Here is a 15,901-nt window from a genome sequence, read left to right on the forward strand (position 1 = left end):
ATTGACTTGAAATTTGAACATGATTTTCATATCAGCCAACTGAATTGAACCACCAACTATTTTTGAGGTCAACATAGGCCAAAAGGTCAAAGGTCAACCATTTCCAATTTTTTTTAATCCTCAGTTTTCATCAGATTGACTCTAAATTTGAATAGGATTTTTATGTGAGTGAACTGAATTCAATCAACTATTTTTGAGATCAAAATCGACTAAAAGGTCAACATAGGTCGACCAACTTTATCAAATTTCTAAAATCCTCAATTTTAATCCGATTGACTTGAAATCTAAATAGGATTTGCATATCTGGTCATTGAAACCAATCAACTATTTTTGAGGTCAACATAGGCCAAAAGGTCAACATAGGCCAAATTTCTAAAATCCTCACTTTTCATCCGATTAACTTGAAACTTGAAGTGGGTTTGCATATCTGGTCATTAATTCAACCACAAATTATTTTTGAGGTCATCATAGGCCAACAACTTATTTGAGGAATTTCGCAAGTATCATGCTGTGCACGACATATTTCTTGTTTGTTTGTGAATAAGACATCTCAAAAGGTTGTGTACGGATTCAAACGAAATTTTGTAGAGAGGTAGTGTATCTGACAAGGACGAAATGATTAGATTTTGGTGAAGATCCAGATTCAGATCTGGCTAGTGGAATTTTTTAAGTGATTCTTCACCATTGAGAGATAGGGCCAAAACCGACATATAGCAGGGTGTCTCAGAAAGTTATAGACTGATTTGGACGAAACTTGGGGAACCGGTTGGGTGTGTGACATGGACTAATCAATTAGATTTTGGTGAAGATCTGAATATGGATTTGGATATGAGAATTATTTAAATTTTAAGTGATTCTTCACCATTGAGTGATAATGCTAAAACTGACACACAGCACGATATCTCAAAAAAGTTATAGACTGATTTGGACGAAACTTGGGGGACCGGTTGGGTGTTTGACATGGACTAATCAATTCGATTTTGGTGAAGATCTGAATGCGGATTCAGATACGAGAATTATTTAATTTCCAAGTGATTCTTCACCATTGAGAGATCGGGTGAAAAACGATTAAAACCTGATATTTAAAAACGTTATGGACGAGTTATGACGAAACTTGGTGGACGAGTTGGTTAAGTGACAAGAACAAGCCAATTAGATTTTGGTTTAGGTCCGAATCCAGATCAGGCCTATCAGTGGGATACAAAACATAAACTGTTCAGCCTGGCGGAGGTTTGCGCTCCACCGAGTGCCGTTCAAGTCTTTAGTGATGTTTCTTCATTATGTTATTTCCATCTCTTCATGACGCAATGTGTTCTATTGCACAGGTCGAGTTGCTTTCACGATTGGACGTGAAGGATGAACAAGGTAATGAGTTCACAGTGAAAAACAAGATCCTTTCAGACGATCTCGAAAAAGTTTCGATCAAGTTGCCAAAAGTACAACTTCAGCTCCAGAAACAACGGCAATGGAATGAGGAAGAACAACAGAAGAACGTTGAGAGCTTCCAACAAGTAAGGAACCGTTATCAAGCATGTGGGACTACAGATGCCAAGATGATGAACATCATGTTCACCTCCACGTGTTCTGATGAGATTGAACACCTCGCAGGGGTCGTGCTGCTAATGAGACATTTACAAATGCAAGACCGTTGTTTGGAATTTGTGAAATTCCATGTGAACCTTCCACCTTTAACCAGAGTTGATTCTAGTTTAGACTTGAGAGGGACACCTCCATAATGTATTGATGTTTTTTGATTGATGATGGGAAGGAGTGCGTAATGGTGAGCTGTGTGGTCTTGAATTTTCTTTCAAACCCGTCACTGGGTTTCTTTCTGGTTATGTAGAATAGAAAACAAGAAACTTCGTCGATGACACTGTCATGTTTCTACCTCACAGGTTGATGCACTTTCACAACGATTGGACGTGAAGGATGAACAAGGTAATCAGTTCACAGTGAAAAACAAGATCCTTTCAGACGAACTCGAAAATGTTTCCATCAAGTTGCCAAAAGTACAACTTCAGCTCCAGAAACAACGACAATGGAATGAGGAAGAACAACAGAAGAACGTTGAGAGCTTCCAACAAGTAAGGAACCGTTATCAAGCATGTGGGACTACAGATGTCAATGGGGTGAACATAATGTGCACCTCCACATGATTTAATGAGTTTTAACACCTCGCAGGGGTCGTGCTCCTTGTGAGACATTTACAAATGGAAGACTATTCATTGGAATGTAGAACAGAAAACAGAAACATTCCTGTCAGTGACACTGTCATGTTTCTGCTGCACAGGTCGAGCTGCTATCTCAGCAGGTGAAATCAACGGATAATCAATTGGATGAGATGACTTCACGGATTGAAGCACTTTTGATGGATCGCTCACACCTGGAGAGCAAATGTTCTGAATTGGAACAGCAGCTCCAGGAACAGCGAAAGAAGCAGGAGCAACAGGATGTTGAGTACCGCCAACAAGTAAGCAACCGTTATCGAACAATGTGGGACTTGCTCCACACTGTCTGACCTTTGACCACAAAATAACAGAAACTAAAGAGCATAAGATAATGTTTCCCTCGATGTGCGATGATTGCTGATGTGTTTTAATCACTTGCAGCTGACGCAGCTCAAGACGGATTTTCAAACTAAAGACAACGACTGGGATGAAGTGGTCTTGAAAAATAACGAAACTGTAAAGGCAGTGGAAGAAATGAACAGGAAGTTCGAGGAATGGGAGCAACGATCTCAGTCCACTTCAAAAAAAAATTCAATCTCTTGAAGGAACTGCGCTCCAACGCGAGTCGAAAGAATTGACGCGACCAAAGACGGAATTCGTCCGAGTTGCTTTATTGAAACAAAACAGCTCAGGTATTCTGACAAGCCCGTTTATCGGGCAGCAATATATATACACATTTATGTCGGGAAGTTTGCCCGGCAAAAGCTATACCGGGCATGCCCGGGTGTCAAGGGCGAGCCTTGGAAAGGCGAGTCTGGACCTGCTCGGGCGTGTTTGGCTGCGGCCTGGCAAGTCGAGGCTGGGCGTGCCCTGGAAAGGCGATAGCGGGCATGCCCGGACGCTCTGGGCGAGCCCTGGAAAGGCGATAGCGGGCATGCCCGGACGCTCTGGGCGAGCCCTGGAAAGGCGATAGCGGGCATGCCCGGACGCTCTGGGCGAGCCCTGGAAAGGCGATAGCGGGCATGCCCGGACGCTCTGGGCGAGCCCTGAAAAGGCGATAGCGGGCATGCCCGGACGCTCTGGGCGAGCCCTGGTAAGGCGAGAGCGGGCATGCCCGGGAAAGACGAGACCGGGCGTGCCCGGGAGGTTCGGGCGTGCCCGGGAACAGTGAGTCCGGGCATGCCCGGGAGAGGCGCGTCTGGCCGTGTTCTGGCCGGTGCAAGGCGATTGTGTGCATCCAGCGGTAACCGCTACACACGCCCCTCCAGAATCGACCTGCACCGGCAGGGTCAATTTAAGGGGGGTCCGGATGACCCGGCCGAAGCGACCCCTGGAGGGTCGTGGGGAGGGGTCCGACGTGGTGGTGGGTGGTCGAGCGGGGGGAACTGTGGACGGGGGGCGGCCTCGCCGCGGAGGAAGGGCCAACCGTGGTGGTCGGTCGACGTCCATGTGCGCCGGTTTGAGGCGGTCCACAGAAATCCGGTCCGGCCGGCCACCGAAGTCGACGATGAAAGACTTGTCGCCCCGTCGCAGGACCCGGAAGGGCCCGTCGTACGGCGGCCGGAGTGGCCCCCGGTGCGCGTCATGACACACAAAGACGTACTCCGCTGTGCGAAGCGCCGGGGGGACGTAGGACTGGGGGCCACCGTGGCGGGACGTCGGCACGGGGGCAAATCGTCGGGCGGCCTCCTGGAGGTCCGAGCGCTGGCGAGCGGCGGACCAGGGACTGGTAGCGTCGGGCACGAATTCGCCCGGGACGCGGAGTGGCTGGCCGTAGACGAGCTCGGCGGCGGACGCCTGGAGGTCTTCCTTGGGGGCCGTGCGAAGGCCCAAAAGGACCCACGGCAGCCGGTCGGCCCAACCGTCGTCCTGAAGGCCGGCCATGAGTGCGGCCTTCATGGAGCGGTGAAACCGCTCGCACAACCCGTTGGCTTGGGGGTGGTAGGCCGTGGTGCGGTGCAGCGTGACCCCCAACGAACGGGCGACCGCGCCCCAAAGCTCAGACGTGAACTGTGGGCCGCGGTCGGATGAGATGTCTGCTGGTGCGCCGAAGCGCGCGACCCAGGTGGCGATGAACGCCTGCGCCACGTCGGCGGTGGTGGTGGAGGCGAGGGGCACGGCCTCCGGCCACCTGGTGGTCCTGTCCACCATGGTGAGCAGGTGGGTGAACCCCCGCGAGGGGGGCAGGGGACCCACCAGGTCCATGTGGACGTGGTCGAAACGCCGTTCAGGCACGGCGAAAGGTGCCAGCGGGGCCTGGGTGTGGCGGTGGACCTTGACCCGCTGGCAGGCCGTGCAGGCGTTGGCCCAGTCGCGGATGTTTCGTCGAAGGCCGTGCCAGACGAAACGCGCCGACACCAGCTTCTGAGAAGCTTTCCGGCCCGGGTGAGAAAGGCCGTGGATGGAGGCGAAGATGCGGCGCTGCCAGGAAACGGGCACGATGGGGCGAGGCTGGCCCTGGGAGACGTCGCAGAGCAGGACGGTGCCCGCGAAGGGAATGTCGGCCAGGCGGAGGCCCGTGTCCGCCGCACGGAGTGCCTGCACTGAGGCGTCGGTGGTCTGGTCGGCCGCCATGAGCGCGAAGTCCACGCCGAGGTGGACCGCGTTCGCGCTGGCCCGAGAAAGACAGTTGGCCACGGCGTTGTCTTTGCCAGCGACGTGCCGGATGTCCGTGGTGAACTCCGACACGGCGGAGAGGTGGCGCTGCTGGCGGGCCGACCACAGCTCCGTGACCTTAGCCATTGCGTAGACCAACGGCTTGTGGTCGACGAAAGCCGTGAACGGGCGGCCCTCCAGGAGGTGTCGGAAATGGCGAACGGCCAGGAATAGCCCGAGCAGCTCGCGGTTGAACGTGCTGTAGTTTAACTCGTTCGGCCGGAGTTGCCGGCTGAAAAAAGCGAGTGGCTGCCAAACCCCGTCCACCCATTGCTCATGGACGGCGCCCACCGCGTAGTTGGAGGCGTCCGTAGTGAGGGCAATGGGCGCGTTGAGCACCGGGTGAGCCAGCAGCGTTGGGTCAGCGAGGGCCCGTTTGGCGCTGGCGAAGGCCGCGTCCATGGCCGCGGACCAAACAATGTCATGCTTGGCCGGCTTGCCCCGGAGGGCCTCGTAAAGGGGCTGCATGAGCTGAGCAGCGCGGGGCACGAATCGGTGATAAAAATTCACCATGCCGAGGAACTCTTGGAGGGCCTTGATGGAACGGGGACGCGGGAACGTGGTGATGGCCTCGACCTTGGTCGGCAGCGGCACGGCCCCGGTCTTGGTGATGCGGTGGCCCAAAAGGTCAACGGTCGTCGCGCCGAAGTGGCATTTGACCGGGTTGACAATTAAGCCGTGCTCGCTGAGGCGACCGAACAGTGTTCGGAGGTGGAGGAGGTGCTCGGCGCGGGACGTACTGGCGACGAGGATATCGTCCAGATAGACGAAAAGAAACGGCAGGTCGCGCAGCACGCCGTCCATCAAGCACTGGAACGCCTGGGCCGCATTCTTGAGGCCAAACGGCATCCGCAAAAATTCGAACAGGCCGAACGGCATGATGACGGCCGTCTTCGGGACATCGGCCGCCCGGACAGGTACCTGGTGGTAGCCCCGTATCAGGTCAATTTTCGAAAAGATGACCCGTCCCGCCAAACGGGCGGAAAAGTCCTGAATATGCGGGATCGGGTACCTGTCGGGGGTGGTAGCGTCGTTGAGACGGCGGTAGTCGCCACACGGGCGCCATCCACCCCCCGGCTTTGGCACGATGTGCAGTGGCGAGGCCCACGCGCTATCGGAGCGCCGCACGATGCCGAGGTGCTCCAACGCGTCGAACTCGGCCTTCGCCACGGCGAGCTTGGCCGGGTCGAGGCGGCGGGCCCTGGCGTAGACCGGCGGGCCCGTAGTGGGTATGTGGTGCTCGATCCCGTGCCGCACCGCGACGGCCGAAAACGTCGGCCGCGTGAGGGCCGGGAATTCCGCGAGCAGGCGAGCGAACTCGTTCGCTGCCGGGAGGGCGCATGCCAGTTCAGTCGGCGCGGAGCTGCTCATCGTGCACACCAGGGAGCTGAAGGTCTCGGCGTTGACAAGGCGACGACGTTTGACGTCGACCAGCAGCCCGTGCGCGCAGAGGAAGTCGGCGCCCAGCAAAGCCATGGGGACGCAGGCGGTCACAAAAGTCCATTGAAAACGCTGGCTGCCGAAGCAGAGGGTGACGACGCGTGGGCCGAAAGTGCGTATGGCCGAGCCATTAGCAGCGACCAAAGAGGGGCCGCAAACGGCATCCCGCCTGTCCTGCTCGGAGGCGGGTATGACGCTCAGTTGGGCGCCGGTGTCACACAGGAAACGCCGCCCAAACGCTTTGTCCCGAATAAACAGCAAGTTGCCCGAGTGGCCGGCGCTCATGGCTGGGAATGAACGCCGGCCCGGCCGTTTCCCGACCTGCCGAAAGTGCACGGGGGCCGGCACGTCCAAGCCTTGTGTCCGAACCTGGTGTGGTAATAACACCACGCCCGGTCAGGTGGAGGCCCCGGCCGTCGTGTCGGAAGCGGGCGGTGCGGCGTGGCGGCCGTCAGTTGCACCGGCAGTTTGGCCTCCAACCGCGCAGGGCGCTCGGGCGTCGTGGGCGTCGCCTCGGACGGCGGCGGGCTCCAGGTAACCGCGCCGATGTGCTGGCCCGCCCAGGAGATCTTATCGGCTTCCCTTGCGAGGGCGCGGGAATCCGTGATCAACGTGCCAGCCAGGGCGAGGCGTACCAGGTGAGGCAGCTGGCGAAGGAACAGCTCGCGGAACAGAAAATCCGGAGAGTGCTCACCGAGCAATGAGAGCATATAGTCCATGCGCTCTGACGGGCGCGTGTCGCCGAGCTCGGGCAGAGCGAGCAGGCGCCGTGCGCGTGCTGCCGGTGAGAGGGCGAAAGCGTCGAGGAGGAGTGTCTTCAGCGCGTCGTATTTGTCAGCAGCCGGCGGGTGCTCGAGGAGGCTCAAGGCACGGGCCGCGGTGGCGGAACCGAGCGCCGCCACAACATGGTGGAAGCGGGTGTCGTCCGCGGTGATGCCTCGCAGGGCGAACTGAGAGTCCGCCTGAGCGAACCAAACAGCCGCGTGAGCCTCCCAGAAGGTAGGCAGTTTAAGCGTCACTGCCGTATCCATGTCGGTAGGTCACCAATGAAGGAACTGCGCTCCAACGCCAGTCGAAAGAATTGACGCGACCAAAGACGGAATTCGTCCGAGTTGCTTTATTGAAACAAAACAGCTCAGGTATTCCGACAAGCCCGTTTATCGGGCAGCAATATATTGTTGCGGATATGGCATTTGGCCTCCATATCCGCTTGTAAATATTCCCCTATTTCCCCAATACTCCCCAACTATCCCCAATCCCCCATTCCCTAGTCCCATTGTCTGTAAACAACACTCTGTAGAACCGACCTTCCCCTTTTTCCCCCATTAAATGTCGTACCCAGGTCCACCGCATCTCACGTAGACAACTTTCGGACATCTTGCTAGTTATTCTTAGTCTATGTCAGTTAAGGACTCGTTTCCATTAATTCTGACTCTTCGTTGCACCAGAATGTGATTGTATGGCACCAGTAGTGAGTTTAGGACCTCCCCACACCTCCTCCCATCGTCCCCATGAAACAACAACTACAACAACAACTACAACAACAACTACAACAACAGAGGGGCGCGGCACGGCGTGCGGGGAGTGTGCGTCCTCACACCGGCGTGGTTAGCCGCTGTGGAAATGTAACTCATTGATTGTAACTCAGTATAACTCATTGGTTGGAAGCAGGTACTAGCAGGTGGTTGTAAGAATGTCAGGAATGTATCTCGCTCTGTCGAAGCTGGGAGTCCTTTTGTCCACCTTTATTACGACCCCGGGCTAACACACATTCCCAAGCCCGCACTATTTGTTTTTGGACATCGGGATGCAAAGAGGGTGAAGAACCTCCCCAGCAGGGAGGCGGTTGTGGATGACCAAGGAGCTTCAGCGCACGGAGGATTAACATTCAGCGCACGGAGGATTAACTCCAATTTGCCCATATAAGCAAGAGCAAACTTTGAGTCAGGAGGACTTGCCACGAGAACATCTGCCCGACGGACGAACGAGTATGCAATGGGAAAGCAGCGCCAGGAGAGCACCGGCCAATGAGGAAGAACCAACGACTTGAATTACTAAATTCGTTATGGTATTGTAGTTCCTTATTATATTGAAACAAGTGAACTAGTAGTTAATAAAGTCTTGATCTTTTGTAAACCTGTTTCCGGTCATTGGAGTCTCGAGTCCCAAACACACTTCCACGACACCGCCATTGCCCATGCGCTCCACGGGGTTACCACGAAGGGGCTGGCTGTCAGCTCCTCGTCAGGGGCGGAGCCAGTAACCCCCCCCGCACCCAATAAGAAGGGCGGACCGATTCCATCTGGGGCGGAGCTAACTAGTCGAGGGCGTGTCACTCCCCGCCGGATATACGCAGCGACTTACCGGACGTGACGTGAGATGCGCCCCGAGCTTGAAGAGGAAAGAACCAGTCGCGACCTCCGAGCGCTGTGACCTCCCTGCATCTACTGGACCGTACTGTACCCTGTCTCTGAGCCAAGGTGCACCTTGAGCCATCGACTACCCGCTTTCCTTGCCATCAATCCCCGTGTGAGTCAGTTTTGTCCTGTTTATCTGTCGTCTGTCGGGGCTATTATAAGACCGTAATTAAGTGCCTACCTTACTATGCTGTCTCTCTCATCCCTGTAATCTGACCTTCCGCAATATTATAACCTCCTCCGGAGGTCTTGAGAACTGAACCCTTGGTGTCGTGTCATTTTAACCCAGCCGTTGTGTCCTTTTCCTCAATTGATTTAGCGTAGCGCGACTTAGTCAACGTTCGAGTATAATCGGGTAAACGTGCAGGCGCGGTCATACCAAACCGCTCGGTAAACCAACATCCACAACCGCGTCTGTAACAATTGGTGTCAGGAGTGTCGGATTCGGACCTGGGACTAAATTTATTAGGCCCAAATTTTGGAACACCAATTGTACCACTAGGGTAACAATTGGTGTTGGGAGGTAGAATTCGATCCGGAGCGCGTTTCCCGCGCTCGAAATTATAACGGCGAAATTCGATTGTGTTTTACCAAATATAAAAACCCGAATTTTGAAAGTCGCGCTATGGCAGACCAAGTCGGCTGGGGTCCGGTAGGGGAGAGTGAGGCAGGGTCGGTCCAGGACCAAATTGAGGGACGTGAGGAGAGCGAAGCAGTGAGGGTAGCAGACGCACAAAATAGCGTCGTTGCGCCCGACGTAGCGGGCGCGCAAAATGGCGCCTCGCTGGTCACCGCGCCCGCGACCGTGGCAGCGCCCCTGGTGGATTCGAACCTTTTCCTCCTGCAAATGAGGGCCCTTATGGAACGAATGGGAGACCAAATTGTGGGAATGAGGGCTCAGGGTGAGCGATTGGAGGGCCAAATGGGGGTAATGGGGAACCGGATGGATGCTCAGAGTGAGCAAATGAGGGTTGATAGTGAGCGATTAGAGGGCCAAATGGGGGTAATGAGGGACGAAGCGAGGGGTACCGGTGAGGGGTTAGACAATAATTTTAAGGGATTAGACAAGAAATTTGGGAAATTAGACAATAGATTAGGGGAAATACAGGAGGGGTTAACAGGGGTAGAAAACAGAATGGCCGCTCAAGAGAATCAAATGGAAGGGATGCAAAAAGGGTTAGAGGGGTTAGAAAACACCATGGAAGGCAAATTGAGGGACATGAGGGACCAAGCGGAAAGGGAAGTTAAACAAATGGGGCAGCAGATAGAGGGGGTCAGAATGGGGGTAGAAACCAAACTGGATGCTCACAGGGAGGAAATGGAGCAGATGAGGGTGGCATCTGGGCAGGAGATGCAAGTGATGGGAGAGGAGATCAGAAGAGGAGTGAGTGAGGAGGTCGGAGGAGTGCGCGAGGAGGTGAGGCACTGTAAGGAGCGCATGGAGAAGGAGGTGAGAAAGGGGACTGTAAAATTGCAAAGTGGTATAGAGGAGTTGACGCTGGGAGTAGAACAACTGACAGTGGGACAAAAGGAGTTGGGGGAACAGGTAAAGAAGAACACAGCGGTAATAGAGGGGTTAAAATCGACGCAGAAGGAGATGAAAAAGGACGTAGGGGTAATTAAAAAAGAGTGTCAGACGGTACATGAGGACTTGACGAGAAAAATGAACAAGGTGGTAGAGGTGATGGAGGTTAAAGAGCGGGAGGTGCGGGAGCACATAGAAAAAAATAAAGTGGAGTTAGAGGAAGAACTTAAAGGGGCGCACGAGGAGATGAAGGAGGTGAAACAGAAATTAGAGGAAGTGGAAGAAGGGGTGAGCGAAATTAAGAAGCGACGGAGAAAGGATAAGAAGGAGATAAAAGAGGAGATAAAAGAATTGGTCCAAAGTCTGTGTTTGGATCGTGATGATGTGCTCATTAACCGGATGAGGGATTCGCAGGTGATGGAGGAGAAGCGAAGAGGAAGAGGACCCGGTGTAAGTGGTGACCAATATGGTCGTGCGTATGATGCGCCAGGGGATTTAAGAAGCTTGGGGGTCGAGATGGACCCGGGTGTTCGTGAGAGGCCGTTGGTGAAGTGTGCGACAGGTCTGGTGTGCGAAAAAGGAGGTGTGCAAGAAAGTCCGACTCTGGGGTGTGTGAGGAAAAAGTGCATGCCAAGGAGTGAGGGTGCTGGCGAGAGTGAGTCGGTCGTAGCGTGTGTGCAAGGGAGCACATGGAAGCGCGGTGTGGTGAGTGTTACAGAGGGTGTAACGGGAGAGTGTGCGCGAGAAAGGTGTGTAACGGGAGAGTGTGCGCGAGAAAGGTGTGTAACGGACGGGCGCATGAGGAAAGAGTGCGCTGTCAAGAGTAAGGGTGAGTGCGCTGTCAAGAATGGAGGTGAGAGTAGTGAGAGTGACAAGGAGAGTGAGTTGGTTGTGACAGGTGAGCGAGGATGTACACCTAGGATGGAAGGATGCACACCTGGAATGGTAGAGCGTGAGTGGGAATGCACGCTGGAGTTGGTGGTGAGGCATGTGGTTAGGTGTGCGAATGAGAGCACACCTGTGATTGTCACAGAGGAGGTGACTGAGGAGGGGGCGCGAAGAGGTGTGTTGGTGAGGTGTGCAACCAGCGAATGTGTGCCAAAGTGTTCGGTGGTCAGGTGTGTGACCAAGGCTGTGAGTGGAATGAGGGTACCTGGGTGTGTAAGGAAAGGTACGAGGAGCATGGAAACGGCTGGATGGGTGAGCAAGGAACGGGCTGCGGGGTGTAAGCATGCAGGTGAGGCATCGAAGGTAACCGGGTTAGAGGTTAGAACGACTTTTAGCCGAATCGGGCCCTCGGTGCGTGCTGGGCCTCGCTTTGAACGGCCGCGTCCGTGCTCCACTAGGCGGAGCGGGCGGCTGGATAGGAAGGGTCGTCATGGCGACCACTTTTTGTTGAGGCATTCCGGCAGGTCGAGATCGAGCCATGGGATGGCTCCGTGCCGAGATGGTGCGTGGGATCTCGGCCCGGGTAAACCTCCTTCCCTGCACCGAATGCGGGACGTATCCAGCCGCTGGCACCAAACAACCCGCATTCATGGCTTGGCTTTACGAAGCCGGGCTGTAGATGTGAATTGGCGCACCGAGAGGATGTAATAAGTAGACGGATGATGATGGTAGTGATTTGAAACGAAATTTAGAAAAGTGAATAGAATTGGCAGCAAATGGAAAATTTTTGAATTGGTTGGAATTTGGACGAGCAAAATTGATAGAGAGACCCCCGAGGTGGTGGGATGGCAAATCCACCATCCCTCACAGTGGGGGCAAAGGAGCAATAGCTTATGGGGTGTATGGCAGTGAAAACTAGCCCGGGTGGGTTAGGTTATATGGATAGGGATCTAGCGAAGATGACATTAGGTAACGTTAAGTTTAGTTAGTGACTGATACCTGTAGTGGGGACGCAGGTAGTTTAGTGTGGATGATAATGACGAGGGAGCGCAATAGTTTAAAGGGACGACTGGGAAGCGCAAGTTTCAGAGGGGAGTAGTTAGCTGAGATGATGCCGTGCGTGTGAGAATTGAACAGGTGTGATTGCACAGGTGTGCAACTGGACAGGTGTGTGGAGCAGTGTGTGAGTAATGAGTGTGTGGATCAGTGCGAATGCGCTTGGGGAGAGAAGGGTGCAGGTGGCACCAGGTGTGAGAGCACAGGTGTGCAGGTACAGGTGTGTGGAGAGAGTTGGAGTAAGTGGTACGGAGTGGTGTGCATGGTGCGAAGGTGTGGATGGGGGAAGAGTGGACCCCTTTCACGAGTATCCGGGGCGGGTAGTGTAAGTGTTAGGTAGAGGGTACAGGTAAATTGTGGTTGGATATTGGCATCTGTGGTGCGGGTGACAGAATGGTATTTGGATGGGTGCATTAGTGTTGTGGAAATGGCTGGGCGTGTAGCCTGTTAGTGTGTGTAGTTGGTTGGGCACTCCACCACTGTGAGGATGTCGGCCAGGTGAGGCCGCAGGTGGGCTCTGGGAGCCGGTAGTTGTGAGTGGGTGCCTGAGGATCCCGGGTGTGGATCGGGCAGCCCAGTGCCAGAGAGGGCACCGAGTGGGGAGAGCGCCAGAGGGCCTTCCCCAGGTAGTTAGGTTAGGGTAAGGAGCAGGTAAGCTCAGAGGCAACTGCAGTGGTGGAGGTGTGCAGGTGGGTAGACCCGCTGGGAGAGGTACACGCCACAGCCCAGAAATTGTGCGAGGGCACCGGGAGATGAATCGGGGGAGTGAGACCCCAAATTGAAAAGCACCACAGTTTGGTCAATGGGCATTGGTTTTTAGAACCCATCGTGTAAGAGGGCCAATGGATTGGCAGGGAAAGACCCCGGGTAGTGTAAAGTTGTTAAAGTCATTTAGGAAATAGTTAGGATTGAAGAGCCTGTCGCACCATACGCAGCCACTTACCTGTGGTGATGATGATGACTCCACACCTGTGTTTTCTTTGTTTGTGTTGCAGAAATGAGAATTGCTGTGAGGATTTGTGAGACGCATCACGACGTGGATGAGACATTGGGGTGATTCCATCTCTCCCTCCTTAAGAGGGACTGATGATGAATTGGTAATGGCAAATTTTGATGTTCAGTTGGAGATGGCAAATTTTGATGAGAGTTGAAAATGGCAAATTTGATTGGTTAGGAGGGAGAGAAGACGAATTTGGTATATGGGAGGAACGGGGAAGACAGTAGGGACGTTTGTTGATTTGTAAAGTAGATGTTTATGGGTAGTGTTGTGTTTTGTGGATACAGTAAGGGGTAAGGGAGGGGCCATGTAGGTTACCTGGTGGGGGGGGGGGGGGCGTACGGTAGGAACGTACCTGTCTCACCTGGTTCCCATGTGCCCCCAGTGTGCATCATCTTATATTGCGTGCACTTTTGCGCCCTTACCACCTTACTCACTTGTCTTCTTCTTTTGTCTCCCACCTCCGAGGATCTGGCTTTGGGGTAGAGAGAGAGGAGAGAGAGGTGCTGGCTACGCAGTTGTGGGCCTGCACTTTCGCTGCTTGCTGCCTGGATCGATACACCATATGGACCGCAATTTTGGTGGCCACCCACAATGGACCGCAGTTCTTTTGCGGCCAAGCACCACCCGTGGATGGACCTATGGGTCAACGTGGCACCTATGCCAAACAGGTGAACCACTTATAGTTGGCCCCCTGAAGGCCACAATACAGAAATGGACGCGGTTGGCGCCTTTCTTTATTTTTGAAAGAAGCCAGAAGGCCAAGTGCACCACACGAAGAGCAAGAGACACCTGCAGGGTTAGGGGTTGTTGAATTTATTTTTATTCATTGAACAATGGTGACTGCACCGGATGGTGCTGACTGTGTGATGGGGTGGTGCTTTTGGTGCTTGGAAGGGGTGCTCTGCACATTATTAAAGGCCGTAAGGCCACAGAGCACTCGTGGGTTGGTGTATCGATGCTGGCATGCGTGCTCTCTCTCTATGCATAACATCTGCATGTGTTCCTCCAAAAACAGGTCCTGGATCGTCGTGTAAATATCAGCGTAGTCTTGTAAATAATGCTCCCTACCGGCTGTATGTTTAGTTTGCGAATTCTTTCCGCAATTCGGTTATCCTGTGGGTGTGTTTCTGTGAGGAGAAGGGTGCAACGTCGCAGGGGGACATATTTACTCATTTGTGAATATCCGTAAAACTGTCACACTCAGGGTAGAGTTAATAGTAGAGGGAACTACATCTGAGTGCCACACTAAAATAGGTAAATATTTATCGGGTCGGGACGCCCCGAGGGTAGAGAAGGGTGCAATGTTGTGGATATGGCATTTGGCCTCCATATCCGCTTGTAAATATTCCCCTATTTCCCCAATACTCCCCAACTATCCCCAATCCCCCATTCCCTAGTCCCATTGTCTGTAAACAACACTCTGTAGAACCGACCTTCCCCTTTTTCCCCCATTAAATGTCGTACCCAGGTCCACCGCATCTCACGTAGACAACTTTCGGACATCTTGCTAGTTATTCTTAGTCTATGTCAGTTAAGGACTCGTTTCCATTAATTCTGACTCTTCGTTGCACCAGAATGTGATTGTATGGCACCAGTAGTGAGTTTAGGACCTCCCCACACCTCCTCCCATCTTCCCCATGAAACAACAACTACAACAACAACAACAACTACAACAACAACTACAACAACAGAGGGGCGCGGCACGGCGTGCGGGGAGTGTGCGTCCTCACACCGGCGTGGTTAGCCGCCATTGCCCATGCGCTCCACGGGGTTACCACGAAGGGGCTGGCTGTCAGCTCCTCGTCAGGGGCGGAGCCAGTAACCCCCCCCCCCCCCGCACCCAATAAGAAGGGCGGACCGATTCCATCTGGGGCGGAGCTAACTAGCCGAGGGCGTGTCACTCCCTGCCGGATATACGCAGCGACTTACCGGACGTGACGTGAGATGCGCCCCGAGCTTGAAGAGGAAAGAACCAGTCGCGACCTCCGAGCGCTGTGACCTCCCTGCATCTACTGGACCGTACTGTACCCTATCCCTGAGCCAAGGTGCACCTTGAGCCATCGACTACCCGCTTTCCTTGCCATCAATCCCCGTGTGAGTCAGTTTTGTCCTGTTTATCTGTCGTCTGTCGGGGCTATTATAAGACCGTAATTAAGTGCCTACCTTACTATGCTGTCTCTCTCATCCCTGTAATCTGACCTTCCGCAATATTATAACCTCCTCCGGAGGTCTTGAGAACTGAACCCTTGGTGTCGTGTCATTTTAACCTAGCCGTTGTGTCCTTTTCCTCAATTGATTTAGCGTAGCGCGACTTAGTCAACGTTCGAGTATAATCGGGTAAACGTGCAGGCGCGGTCATACCAAACCGCTCGGTAAACCAACATCCACAACCGCGTCTGTAACAATATATACACATTTATGTCGGGAAGTTTGCCCGGCAAAAGCTATACCGGGCATGCCCGGGTGTCAAGGGCGAGCCTTGGAAAGGCGAGTCTGGACCTGCCCGGGCGTGTTTGGCTGCGGCCTGGCAAGTCGAGGCTGGGCGTGCCCGGGCGCTCTGGGCGAGCCCTGGAAAGGCGATAGCGGGCATGCCCGGACGCTCTGGGTGAGCCCTGGAAAGGCGATAGCGGGCATGCCCGGACGCTCTGGGCGAGCCCTGAAAAGGCGATAGCGGGCATGCCCGGACGCTCTGGGCGAGCCCTGGAAAGGCGAGAGCGGGCATGCCCGGGAAAGACGAGACTAGGCGTGCCCG

Source organism: Myxine glutinosa, chromosome 11 (genome assembly GCF_964187855.1).
Source record: "Myxine glutinosa chromosome 11, kmMyxGlut1.1, whole genome shotgun sequence".
Taxonomy (NCBI): domain Eukaryota; kingdom Metazoa; phylum Chordata; class Myxini; order Myxiniformes; family Myxinidae; genus Myxine; species Myxine glutinosa.